A 15,163-nucleotide genomic window follows, 5' to 3' on the forward strand; every position below is an offset into this window, starting at 1 on the left:
TTTATTTACTTACTTGAGAGAAAGAGCAGGGGGTAGGGGCAGAGGGAGAGGGAGAAGCCTACTCCCCACTAAGCAGGGAGCCCAATGCAGGACTGGATCCCATTGTGGCACTGGATCTCAGGGATCATGACCTGAGCCAAAGGCAGACACTTAACTGACTGAGCCACCCAGGTGCCCTGAATCCTTGTTCTTCTACTACTTAATCTTTTGCTATATGTGAGCCTAGCTTTCCAAGTACTCAGTAAATAGTAGCTGCAATTATTGTAATAAAACTAACAGAACAAGGGCTGAGTTAATGATTACCCAGTCAAGGAATATAGGAGTTCAGTGGAAGAAAGACTAATTATAAGATGAGTGATTTCATGTTAAACTTGCAGGTATATACAAGGATTCTTGTGTTTATGAATGTCATGAGTAGCAGTGCAGTGTAGTGATTAAATGCTCCAGCTCTGGAAAAGAATGCCTGGTTTCAAATTCCATCTCTTTACTAATTGCCTGTTCCTCAGGTTCCTCATTTGTATAATAGGGATCGATATACTATCTACATCATGGGGCTAAATGAGAGGATTAACTGAATATGCAAAATGCTTAGATGAGTATCTGGAACATAATAAGTGCCACATAGGTGTTATTATTAGTATCAAGGATTCACCTTGTATAGCCCACCCTCAGTGACCCATTGTGGGTGACAGCAATAGTAAAGAATACATGTAGTCTCAATTTCCCAAAGCCGTAAGTGATTTGCACAGCTGGACAGCATCACTGGTAAGATACAACATATACCTACAATGTTCCTAGCAGTATGCTTTAGGTAATATAAAATAGCAAACACTCTTAATTTCTGTAAACCTCCCTGGCTAGGTGAGGAGACAAAAATCAATGTGGAAGAAATAGAGACTGATTAAGTTCTAAAATGAGGGTGAACTGGCTTCTCTAAGTACAGTAGGAATCAGAGAAGGAAGTCATTATGGATCATATCACCTTACTAGAGAAAGTAGGATTTAAACTAGACCTGGAATAACGGGTGGGATTTTATTGACTGGTGAGAAAATGATAGACAATTCTGAACGTGAAAAACTGCCCCCAGCCTGGAGTATCATACATCCTTTAAGCTTTCTCCCCAACCTGTTTAATAAGTAATAGCAAAGAAGAAAAAGAGTGAATGAGGCCACAAATGCCAAAAGCCCATAGAATCATAAGTAAATGTGTTTTATATTGAAGGAATTTAAGAACAAGGAATTCATGGTTAGAATTTAGATGTTCCAGGAACTTGGGTGGAAGAGAATTTACATCTTTATCTTCCTAACCTCCTACTGAAATTTAGTATTTTCTTAATTATGAGTACAGGCAATAAACCACAATTAGCATTAGCACTGATTATTTTTCATGTAAGATTATAACTATACAGGTATCTCAAAATACCATTTATATTTATCTCCTTTGGTATATATATTAGGCCTACTACTGTTCTTACTATTTAATAGTTAATTTAAAAAGCACAGGTATTACTATATCAAAAATGAGCTTATTATTTGATAACATTTCAATGCAATTTATTTCCTATGTAATCTAGTATAATTCATTTTATGCATTTAAAAGCATTATTCTGAGAAGGAGTTAATAGACTCTGCCATATTGCCAGATGAGTCCATGGCACTAGAATAGTGCTTCTATTTATGGACCTGGGAATATATCAGCTTTTTTGGTAACCACATCCATAGTTGATGAGATTGCAGTCAACTAAAATCCCTTTTTTGAACATGTTAGTTTATGCTATATTTATTCCCTAATACAGGCAATTAGCCTTACTATCCAGCCAGTGGCTGTAACTGATTGACAAATACCATGCAATTCTTAGAACAGCATTTTATTTTTTTTAATATTTTATTTGTTTATTCATGAGAGACACAGAGAGAGAGAGGCAGAGACACAGGCAGAGGGAGAAGCAGGCTCCATGCAGGTAGCCTGATGTGGGACTCGATCCCGGGACTCCAGGATCATGCCCTGTGCCAAAGGCAGGCACTAAACTGCTGAGCCACCCAGGGATCCCAGAACAGCATTTTATAAAAATGTTTACCTACCTAAATATAGAACTTAATATTAAACACCAGAAGTGATATCTTACAAGGTATTTCCTACATACATGCAGATAGGACTGCTAAATAAAAATTACATATCTCTCTTATATCTGGTTTTATTAAGATACAGTTGACATATAGTATTATATTAGTTGAAGGTGTGCAACAGGATTTGATACATGTATGTATTGGGAAATGATTACCACAATGCTTCATTAACATTCGTTACCTCACAGTTACAAAATTATTTTTTCTTGTGATGAGAATATTTAGGATTTAATTTCTTAGCAACTTTCAAATATACAGTACAGTATTATTAGCCGTAGTGACCATGCTATACATTGTATCCCAGTATTTATTTATCTTCTACCTTTGACTACCTTTACCCATTTCCATCACCACCACCCCCCTCTGGCAATCTGTTCTGTTTCTATGAGTTCAGTTTTTTTTAGATTCCACATATAAGTCAAATCAAACAATATTTGCCTTTCTCTTTGTGACTCATTACATTAGCACAATGCCTACAACAGCCATTCACATTACCACAAATGGCAGGATTTCCTTCTTTTATTTATGGCTGAATACTACTATATAGTATGTATGTATATGTGTGTGTGTACCACATTTTCTTTGTCCATTCATCTTTCAGTGAACACTTAGGTTGTTTCCATGTCTTGGCTATTGTAAATAATGCTGCAATCTTACATGAGGGCACTGATATCTCTTCAAGATAGTGATTTCATTTCCTAACCCAGAAATGAAATCCCTGAATTATATGGTAGTTTTTGTTTGTTTTAAGACACATGAATCATCTTTTTCTTTATGTATAAGTGAGTTCTTTATGTATTTTGGAAGTTAACCTTTATCAGATATATGATTTACAAATATTTCCTCCCATTCCATTGGTTACCTTTTCATTGTGTTCATAGTTTCCTTTGCTGTGCAGAAGTTTGTTAGTTTAATGTAGTCCCACTTATTTATTTTTGCTTTTGTTGCTTTTACTTTTAGTGTCAAATACCAAAAAAATCATTGCTGAGACTCACATCAAGGAGCTTACCTCCTGTTTACCCCCTGTGTTTCCTTCTAGGAGTTTTATGGTTTCAAGTCTTTAATCCATTTTGAGTTGATTTATGTTTATGGTATTAGATAAGAGTCCAGTTTCATTATTTGCATGAAGCTATCTGGTTTTTCCAGCACCATTTATTGAAGAGACTATCCTGTCCCTATTGTATATTTTTGGCTTCTTTGTCAAAAATTAATTGACTACGTATGTGTGGGTTTATTTCTCGTCTCTTTGTTCCATTGATCTATATGCCCATTGTATGTTATTGCCACAGTTTACAGTTTGAAGTCAAGAAGTGTGATGCCTCCAGCTTTGTTCTCCTTTCTCAAGATTGTTTTGGCTATCCTGGTTCTTTTATGGTTGCATACAAATTTTAGGATTATGTGTTCTATTTCTGTGAAAATGCCATTGGAATTTTGATTGAGATTGCATTGACACTATAGATTGCTTTGGGTAGTATGAACATTTTAACAATAATAACTTTTCCAATATATGAGCATAGAATTTCTTTCCATTTATTTGTGTTCTTCAATTTTTTTCATCAATATCTTTTCAGTATACAGACCTTTTACCTCCTTGGTTAAATTTATTCCTAGGTATTTATTCTTTTTGGTGCAATCAATTGTAAATGGGTTTGTTTTTCTAGTTGCTCTTTCTGATAGCTTATTGTTAGTATATAGAAATGCAGTTTTCTTGTATATTGAATTTGCATCCTGCAACTTGGCTATATTTGTTTATTAGTTCCAACAGCTTCTTGTGGAGTCTTTAGGGTTTTCTATATATAATACCATCTCTTCTGCTAAAGTAAAGGCAGTTTCACTTCTTCCTTTCTGATTTAGATGCCTTTTATTTCTTTTTCTTGCCTAATTGCTTTAGCTATGACGTCCAATACTATATTGAATAAAAGTGGCAAAAATAGAGATCCTAGTCTTTTTCCTGATTCTAGAGGAAATACTTTCAGCTTTTCACTGTTGAGTATCATGTTAGCTGTAGGCTTGTCATATGTGGCCTTTATTATGTTGAAGTACATTTCCTAAACCGAGTTTGTTGAGAGTTTTTATGGGTGTTGAATTTTGTCAGATGCCTTTTCTGTACTTACTGAAATGATATGATTTTTATCCTTCATTTTGTTAGTGTGGTATATCACATTGATTTGCAGATGTTGAACCATCATTGCATCCTTGTAATAAATTGCATTTGATCCTGACATATGATCCTTTTAATGTACTTTCTATATGGAAACAAATCTGCCAAACAAGAATTATATATCTCTTCTAAAAACAGAGGTGCTTTTTTGGTTCATCTTGTAAGATGGGAAATAGAGAATGACTATTCTGGTAATTATTGCTTTGTAAGAAACGACCACAAAACATAATGAATAAACATTCATTTTACTACATCCATAGCTTCTGTGGATCAGGAATTTGAGCAGGACACAGCAACTATGCTCCACGGGTGTACTGTTCCATGATAGCTAGGTCCTCAGCTGGAAATATTTGATGACTGAAGGTAGGAATCAACTAGGAGCATCTTCACTCGCATGTCTAGTGGTACATGCTGGCCATCAACTGAGACCTCAATTGAGGCTGTCCTCAATTGTATGTAGCCCTTGGGAGCACATGGCCTGAGCTTCCTCACAGCCTGGAGGCCTCGTCTTACATGGCAGTTGAACTCCTTAGATAGCAGCTCAGCTTCCAAAAGTGAGTATTCTAGAAAACAAGTAAGCTGCCTTCCCTTATATCTATTATAAAGCATCACATCTGGCATACTTTATTGATTGAAACAGTCACCCAGATTAAAGGAGAGAAGATTTAAACCTGCCACTTGGTCACACTTTATAAGATCACTTTGTACAACAGCATGTGGAATGGGTGATCCTGCGCAGTTATCTTTGGAAATAGGTGATAAACTATGGTAGTATTTGAACCTGTGATCACCAGTGTCACAGTTTTTGTAGAATGATTATAAATGAAATATCATTTATGTAAATTACTCAGATTTGAGGTTGAGGTGTATAATTATTTTATCTATCATTCTAGTAATGAAATTTCTCATTTCATTAGTTTGGGGGAGAGACTTTTCCAAATGTGAAAATTTGATTTTTCCAAAACTTGTAGCTGTGTGTGTTTCTCAGCAGAAGACCTGAAAGCCACAAATATTATCTGACAAATATAATACATAGATACTAATGACAGAGAAAAAAGGTTCCATATTTTCTCCACTAAAAGTTTTGATGTGTAAAGGAACCACAAGGGTAAATTGTATAGTATGTGACTTACACTACAATAAACCTGTTTTTTTAAAGAATCATAAATTTTAGCTAATGATATACATGCCAAAGTAGTTAGAAATAAAGTGTACTGATGTCTGCAAGCTACTTAGAAATTCACCAAAAATAACATAGTTGGGTGGCTGAATAGATTGTTTGAGAGATGATAGATCAAGTATAGAAAAAAGTTAACTGTACAGATTAGATGGTGGTTATATAAATGTTATCCTAAAAATTTCTTTCAATTTTTCTATATGTTTGAAATTTTTCACAAGAAAATATTGGGAAAAATCAAGAGGCAACACTACGCAATCACTAGAATGGCCTAAATTTTTTTTTTTGTTCTTTTCAAATATTCATTCAACATTCTGACATAGTTTTGATGTTAACTACTATATCACCTATTTTTATTCAAGTAATTGGACAATTACTTGGTAAGAGAAAAAGTAAAAGGGAAGAGTTAGACACAAAACCCCACCACAGTTCTGTGACTATCAAATGAGAAACATTCAATACAAGTCATTATAATTAACAAAATTTTGCCACTCAAAAAACTAAAACTTTATACTTAATATGTAAACAGAGTATGATCTCCATCTCAAATGCTGTTTACCCTGCTAAAATCTTATACCTCTCTTTTCTCTCTAGGCAATTACTTTTAATATTTTTCCTTTTCTTTGACCTCAGCAATATGTTCCCTGTTTACATTATTCATGGAATCATGAAGGGTCACTATTGTCTGCCCAATCCCAAAATAATTTGGCACTTTTTCAAATTGGTTTGCTTGAATTGTACTGAAGTGGTAACCCGCTGACGCAGGCATACACTCCAGCACTCTTGAGCTCTGGTCAGGCCAAAAAAGAAGATAAAAGGAATGAAAGTGTCTTTCAGTTGCTAAGTGAAGGAGTAGCTGGTAGGGAATAATAAAACTTTAGAATTGTGTAAGTCCTGTGGTAAAATTTGTACTCACCAAAACATTTAATACCTTACCTGAGAATGGTACTAACTGATCCATTGAGGTCATGCAACAGAACAGCTAAACATTTAAAATGCCCTTCTTACGTGTCCATCAATGACTGGTACTATGACATCCTAGGTAGAACCCTTAAACTTAAGAAACATTAAGTAACATAACTAGGAAGAAAAGTTGGAGAGGACACCAAGGCATGAGCAGATTCTCACTGCAAGATAAAGCAAAAAGAAGATAAGTGCCAAGGACCAGATGGAATGAAATCATGTTCCCCTGGCTCTCTTGCCCAACCTGAGAAGCCAGGCCAGGGGAGTTTATGATCTGGTACAGGAATGGGGGCTATTGCTAATGCTTAAGCTGCCCCATTAGTCAAAATTGCTATTCAATATGCTTATTACTCCCTATTTTAAATTTAGTTTTGGATTTGTATCTGAAACTTGGCAGCTTTGGAAGCTGACTCGTATTTTGTTCTGCTTAAGACTTTCACTTCCAAGTACATATATTCAGGCTTTGTTTGCCCAGTCTTGTTGTTTGCGTGGTTGAATGCTATCCCTGGAAAGATGTACTTTTGAGCTAGTATGAAGTCAATGACTTCCCTTCAGCATTCATGAGGAAGTTCTGAAGTTTCTGTTTCAAGGGTTTGACATGTCAGCATGTGTAAATCTAGTCTGATGCCAAGGTGCCTTATGCCAGTAGTTTCCTTTTGATCTTGGTGTGCAAGATTTTCCTTGTGGCTATTAACCTGTTGCCATTAAAAGAAACAGAAAATTATAAGATTATGGCCTGTAACATAGGTTATAGGCATGCATATAATTAGTACTGTACCACAACGCTACTTTTGGTTTGCTAGAATTTTTAACTATTTTGGCACTTTTTTAAAAAATCTGTTTTCTAAAACTGCATTCAACTCCTGATTTTCCATTCAACCCATGATGATGCTTCCCGACTGCTCAGCTGGAATCTGGATTTGCTTTCTTTCATTCAGCATACTTTTGAACCAGTGGCAAGTCTTGTTGTGGGGAATTTTGGGGGTAGCAAATTCTAATTTGGCAGCACCCTGGGGACATTAATCAATCAGAAAATATAAATGAGCAAATCATTTCTCAGATGAAATGATTCGATTGAGAAAAATATTGAAATGAAAACACCAAAATGTTGACTAGACTACAATTTGTTGGATGAATGGTACTGTTGGTTTTATTTTTATTGCTTTTATCAGGCTTGATCTTTCCATCTTCATGATTTAAATAATTGGCAATCACTTGTTAGCTGTTCTAAGGCTGAGTTCATCTTTACTACTTACTCCCTGACTGATGAACCATGACACTCTCCATTGCCTTCCTCAGTTCTGTTACATTCCTATCTCAGCTTACTACACCAACCCATTGTCAGCAGCTTTCACAGCAGACTGTTGTTCTGCAATGTATTATTGATTCAAATTTGGGATGAAAATCATAATTTAACTGTAATATATCATTAGCATGATATAAACACAGTATTTCAAATATTTAAGTATCTGAAATGTTCCTCAGTTAAAGAGCACACTTATCCAAGATGACCATTGGAAGAAGACCTCCCACAAAAAGCTTTTAAAAAAAATACTATTTGTTTTTGTTTGTTTTCAGTGTTTATTCTTTTGTCTAGAAAGCTAATCATTAAGATTTGAAAATTCAGGAAGGAGACAGTACTTGATTTCTACTGCAGAGATTGGGAAAAATGGTAATCTTGAAAATACTGAGCTAGTATGAACTTTTTAAATTAGAGCCATTCACTTTAACATTTATATATGATTTTTATGATTATCTTTGTTTATATTCCCATAGTTTAGTCACATTATCTGTGACTTCTCAGTAATAATGCCTAGTAAAAGTACCTGTTTTAAAAGCTTTCTGTGGCAGACGCCAGAGTGGCTCAATTGGGTAAGTGTCCAACTCTTGATTTCAACTCAGGTCATGATCTCAGGGTCATGAGATTGAGCCCCAAGTTGGACTCCACACTTAGTTTGGAGTCTGCTTCAGATTCTCTCTCTGCCACTCCCCCTGCTCTCTCTTCCTCTCTCTCTCAAATAAATAAGTAAATAAATAAAATCCTTAAAATAAATAAATAAAAACTTTCTGTGGAAGAAAATAAGCCTTGTAGGCAAGCCAGGCAACATAATTTGTAGGACCCAGTGCAAATGAAAATATAGAGCCCTTTGTTCAAAAAATTGGGAAAGTGACACCAAAAATACTAACATATGAAGTTTTTCTTTTCTTCCATGGTCTCTGTCTCAACCTGTAGTGGTGTTTTTATTAGGTCATGCTCCTTTGGGCACTTGGATACTCTTTGAGCACAGACTCACATGCCACAGGGTTTCTCCCTATGACTTGAAGGAGGAAGGGGGGGCACAAGCAGCCCATCAGATGTCATGTTTCACCTCCTGCCAGCCACCAAACTGATATGCTGTGCCTTGGCCAGAGGTGGGGAAGTTGAGCCAGGCATCTCCCTTTCCTACAGCCTTATTGCCCCAACCCACATTGAGTGGGTTTTGCAACCTCCACATTGGAACATGGCAGGTACTTGGATCATAGGTAGACAAGAAGTTTGCCCCTGCCCATTGCCCACCAAATGCTCTGTGATACTGCCAACCCTAGGCAAGACAGCTGCCTCCATGCTCCACTTCAAGATGTTGTGGAGTGTATGCCAACTCTGACCCTTCACACCCATACCCAGGTCCTGGACAGGAGCAGAGAACCACAACATGCATTAGGAAAGGGGGGAGGGGAGTATGAGACTTGTGGGGGCTAAAGCACCAGGAGACGGCAGAGCAGGCAATGGAGAACCTGTCCTGGGAAGCCAGGAGGAGAGAACTCTACAGTAGCCAAGCCCCTTCCCCTCCATACATGTTCCACTGTCCATTTATAGAACAGACTCCATTTATAGAACAAAAATCTAGAGATAACATTATTAAGAATTTCAAGACAGCAGTCACAGCACATTAAATGCCAAGCACTGGACCCTTCTATGTGACACCCATGAAACTGCCTGTAGGCTAAACCCAATCTACTCATAAATGGTAAGATAATGCCTAATATCTGATATGCCAGGCACTGGTCTAAACTGTTTACACATATTAATCCATTAATCCTCAAAAGATCTTATGAAGTATGTACCATTGTTATCTACATTTACTGGTAGCCAAGGTCATTCTAGTAGCAGGCACAGTGAGAATTCAAACCTAGGCAGTCTGGCTCCCAAAGATCTTTATTAGAAAACTGAAAGACCTATGAATAACTGAGACATTTACTGAAAAAGCAGTTCATAATTATAATCACTGTGCAGTGTTTGGAGGCTCTGTCTTAAAGCAGATTTCTAGATGATAAGATCCTGACTGATTGTAGATACCTTGGCTCCTCACTTTTAATAGGTGATTGCCTTGATCTAGTTAGAGCATCAAAAAGAACTGGCAAATAAATAGACTTCTCTATGAAGTAATGTCAGAGGACTGGAGAGATTAAATAGAAAGCAGAGGGGATTTGTGTATACTCCTAGAATTGCAACTTTCTGTAGATGTCGCCTCTAGTCTTCATTGCATATTACCCTGTCCAAGGTTATGCAGCTGATTAATGACAGAGCTGGGCCTCAGACCTCTTTGTCCTGGACAAGGAAGTGGAAAGGAAGTTACCAGACACCTCTTTTGTATTCTTGGTATATGCTTAGACCTCTTCTTGAGAAAGCTGGTGCTAGGAAGAAAGTGTGAGGCAGAAAAAAAGAGAATATCAACCAATATCTACTGTAATGCAGAATTTATTTTCTGTTTGTCTCCCTTATTAAAGATGATTTCATGTTTCTTTGTGTAAAACTAATGTTGACTGCAACCATTTCAGTGTAATTGTAATTGCTATTATAGTAACTATTTTAATTAAAATGGCTATTATAAAATCTTGACTAATTATAATGGAGGAATTGCTGGGTCAACTTGTCTAACCCATCTCCCCAAAATAGGGGAATTCAAAGATGATATGCAGTGTAATTTCTTGATGCCTGTGCTTTAAAATTGCCAAGAAGATAGATTCTAATAACCCTCATTAACTTTATTCATGAAATTTGCAAGTAACAAGGCCAGAGGCTATGATGGTTATTTCCTCCACTTTCTTTTACTCTGGAATATAGTGTTCCATATATATGGAGTAAGAGTCAAAGCCAGTCTATTTATTTAATCCAGTTTATTGAAGAATCTCAACTCAGGAGGTAAACACATTAAACAATTTTACTTGTTCTCATGATGGCTGTCAACGATCACATCTTTTCTTTTTTTTTAATGTTTTCTTTTTAAGATTTTATTTTATTTATTCATGAGAGACACAGAAAAAGAGAGAGAGGCAGAGACACAGGCAGAGGGAGAAGCAGGCTCCATGCAGGGAGCCCAATGTGGGATTCGATCCCAGGTCTCCAGGATCACCCCTGGGCTGAAGACGGTGCTAAACCGCTGAGCCACCCGGGCTGCCCCTGATCACATCTTTTCATTAAGTATATCTTTGTCATATTTAACAACTTTAGGGTTGCTTGTGTATTAAAATTCAGTATTGTTTAAAACGTTAATCTCAATGCAGTTTAAAATGTCATCTGCTCTCTACTCAATGCAGGCTTGAACTGGGGTCTTCACTGTTTGAGGGGTTGCAGGGATTGGAGAGCAGAGTCTGGTTTTGAAGATTCTGGCTTTCATTCCTATCTGTAAGCCCCAGGTCCTCCAATGTGTAGGTCTAAAGAGAATGGAGTGGTAACAAGAGTATGTGTTTCTTTACACAGCTGGCCATTCTTACAGTCCTCTGTTGATTATGACTTCTTTCCTGACTACCTCTGAGGCAGGCATCCAAGGGCTGGTCCTCTCAAGGGCTAGATATGAGTATTTCAGAGGGCCCTATAAGGATGTCCATACTATTTTTTTTTTTCTGTCAGATTATAGCATTTATGCCACCTCCTTTCCTGCCCATGGTGGTTCCCCTCATCAGCCTCCAACTGACAGATTTCCCTTGCCAAGCAAGTCATCATCTTGGGTAGAGCCCTACTAGTAAACTGTGTACGTGCCACATGTCTCATAGAACTTTCCTACATCCTCACCAGGCCAATCCATGGAAATGCAGGCTGCTCCCCCAGTGCCCCTGTCTCTGCCTTGTCAGTGTCTCTAGCTTTCACCATCTTGCTCAAGTAGGCACAGGGACAATTTTTTTTTATTAAATATTTATTTATTCATGAGAGACAGAGAGAGAGAAAGAGAAAGACAGGCAGAGGGAGAAGCAAGCTCCATGCAGAAAGCCTGACATGAGACTCGATCCTGGGTCTCTGGGATCACGCCCTGAGCCAAAGGCAGGCACTCAACCACTGAGCCACCCAGGCGTCCCGTGGCACAGGGACAAATTAGCACATTCTCTGCCTAAACAGTTGTCCAGTGGGGAATAAAATGCCAATCTTTGCATCTTATAGCCACTCTTTGAGTTAGTCTCTTGGAGCTCTACAGCACCGTTGAACTAGCTTCACAGAGTAAAATCTTCTCTCACTGTAAGCACTGTATTTCCCACAAAGACCAGTGGCCCCATAACTCTCAGCCTCTTTTCTTCAAACCTTTTATATGGAAGTTGGGATGATAGTTGTGGTATATTTTGCTACCATTAGTCTTGGGAAGTGTCTGGGCTCAATTGCTAAGGACTCCTTTAGGCCTCACTTAGTCAACAAGGGGTCCATCCTGCCAAGCAGCGGCAAAAGTACTACTCACCATGCTGTTACAGTTATGCTGACAGAAGGAGCAATTTTTAATGCAAAGCAAAGTCCTTGAGAAATCTTTGGCATGCAGTAAAAACTAGATAAATGTTCATTGCTTTGCCCTTTCAAAAAAAGGCTGAGATTCTAAGAGAAGGCTTAGCAAAGGAGGGTAGTAAGATATAAAAAGACTTTGACAAAATGGACAGAATTGAAAAAGGTACTTCAGCCCCAGGAACGCATGAATAGAGGTTGAGCTATGGAAAACTGGAAAGCAAAAGTGGAGGAAGTGAGTGAACTTTTTGGTAGCAGAGAAACAGAGTGTCAGATCAGAAAAGCAGGCTGGGCACATCAGATCAGCGGGTTTTATTGAAGACAGGATTAAGGAATCTGAATCTGGGTACAGTGGAAGAGCTTGTCAGCAAAGAAAGTGGCCTGTTGAAAGTAGCAAATTTGGAGAAGTTGACTGTTAGATGACATGCAGAATGGACTGGAAGAAAGGAGACCAGAAAGGTAGTATTAAAACTATAACAATTTAAAAAGGAAGAAATGCGGGGGAGGGGTACAGTGCAGGGGCGCACATAGAAAAGGAAAATATTTTTAAAAAAAGAAATGGAAAATATAAGCAATATCAGAATCATTTGTGATTTTTGATGACTAATCTTGTAGGCTAGGAGAAGCCAGCATGTCCAAAATGCATGCTGCGTGACACTGTTCCCATCAGATGTCCAAGTCAGCAAAGCAATCTCTGGTCAAATGAACTGAGGAAACTCAGCATAGTATTAAGGAATTCATAGTTAAAGTAACATAGCAATCCTAAAGGGAGGGGGGAAAAAAAACCACATATAATTTAGTTTAATGTAGCATTTTCCAAAATTATTTGATTATAGAACCCCCTTTTTTATAACTCCTATCATAGAGTTAGTATTCAGAAAAACACTTTGAGAACCACTGCACCATGTTATTATGTTGATTTGCACATTAACGTGATAATTTTATTTAGTAAACAAAAAAATGTAATTTATGATAAACTCAATTTCTGAGTAGAAAATACTTGAAGTCTCTAAGCTTGAGCTCTATCTTTTGAGGCTTGAGTTATCTCATATTCAAAATGAAATATTCTTTTGTAGCATAGACCAAGAACAAATTGCTCCAATTTTATAATTTTGGGGATTGACTTTTATGGACTTAAGAAACGTAAACAAATCAGTATCTGTGTCCTCAGCTCTGGCTCAGAAGAAAAAGAGCTCTATTTTCAGAGTACTTTTCTCCTTTACAATGAGCACATGTAAAACAAAGGTTTTGTTCAGAGGATAACAAGACAAAAGTATTCTCATGCATTGCATTGTTACGCATAGTAAGTGCTAACTAAAAATTTGTTAGATTCTGAAAGTAAGGCAGATAATAATTACACTTCATACACAAAGAAATTTGAGACTTAAAGATGGCAATTTATTGGCTTGGGGTAGCTAATTTATGATAGAACCAGGACTTGAGAGAATCAGGTTTCTAACAAAGCACTCCTCCTTAAAGAGTAAAAGATAAAATAACCACTTTTGTTGAATGTCAAGAGGACTTTTCCTTTGTAAATTATTCCAAACTTCTAAGGAGGCCTAGCCACGAAAGCTTTCTGTTCACACTTACTCTTGGACAGAGGTCCCTCCCTTCAACAAAATTACTACTATCATTGAATGTAGTGAGCATGTCTATCTTGCCTTTACTTTCATAGTGTCTTAAAGAATATCAAAGGCTAATAAACTCTGACTCTCAGGGCAGGAATTATGCCCAATCGAACAATAAAGCTGAGACTCAGGTAGTGACTTATCACACTCATTGGGCAAGTTAATGCCAGGCAGAGCACACCTTAAATGTCTTTTAGCAGAAACACCACATAGCACTGAGCGTGCAGAGTAATTCCTCCAAGCACACATCTGTTGAATAGTCTCCAGTTCACATACCACCAGTATATTTTCTTCATTCAAATAAGCTCATCTATCTCAAAAATGATAGTGTCCATTACTTGATTTTTTTTAAGCTCTACGCCCAACACAGGGCTTGAGTTCATGACCCTGAGATCAAGAATCCCACCCTCTACCAACTGAGCCAGCTGAGTGCCTAATAGTGCCCATTCCTTTAAATCAAGCATGATTATTGCTACGATACCATTTTTTAAAGCCTGTTGGACAAAAGCTTGTAAAAGAAATAAACTTCACTTCCAATAATAGAAAAATGGCAAAATAAGTTTTAAAAGTCAGTTGCTTTATATCTTTAGTAACGTTCAAATGCCAGGTTAATAAAGAGGAAATTTTTGATTTTATCATCTTTCTCATTAAATGTTTTGATGTGTCGTTTACAAAATCCATTGCAGATACTTTGCTGTGAATATATAACTACATATCTGTTCATTCTGAAAAATGATTTTATTATATTATTTTTTTAAGATTTTATTTATTTATTCATGAGAAACACAGAGAGAGAGAGGCAGAGACACAAGCAGAGGGAGAAGCAGGCTCCAAGCAGGGAGCCCAGTGTGGGACTTGATCCCGGTCCCCAGGATCACACCCTTGGCCGAAGGCAGTGCTGAAGTGCTGAGCCATCTGGGCTGCCCTGAAAAATAATTTTAATACTAAAGAAGAATATATAATCTATTAAAAGGAAGGATAGTTACTTCAAAGAATGCAACTCGGGAATTAGGAGTAGGTAGAGGTAATTTTAGTTTTTGCTTTATACATATTTTATACTGTGTTTTATAGGATATTCATTTATTATAAGCATGTATTACTGTTAAAAATATATTTTTAAATTAAAAAACAGGGTTTTTTTTCAAAGTTCAAAAAGCTGATTTTAAAGAATTAAAGCATATAACTAACTGTACACTGTAACTATATGTACACTTTTTTGACCAAAAACAATTTAGGATTTCAAATATACGGAGCTTCTGTTGTATCCATCACCTAATTATAACAAACAAAAACATTTTAGGCAAGTACATTTTTTAAAAAGTAAATACCCCAAACTTGCCCTGTTGACCAAGAGTAAATGTGAGT

The 15,163-nt window shown here is 37.0% G+C and overlaps 1 protein-coding gene across 3 annotated transcripts in view; it reads left to right on the forward strand.

Moving 5' to 3' along the window:
• ELP4 (elongator acetyltransferase complex subunit 4) overlaps positions 1-15,163 on the forward strand; it is a 252,914-nt gene that overhangs the window by 185,564 nt on the left and 52,187 nt on the right. The gene's annotated exons all lie outside the window — the stretch shown is intronic.

This window comes from Canis aureus, chromosome 21 (assembly GCF_053574225.1).
Source record: "Canis aureus isolate CA01 chromosome 21, VMU_Caureus_v.1.0, whole genome shotgun sequence".
Taxonomy (NCBI): Eukaryota; Metazoa; Chordata; class Mammalia; order Carnivora; family Canidae; genus Canis; species Canis aureus.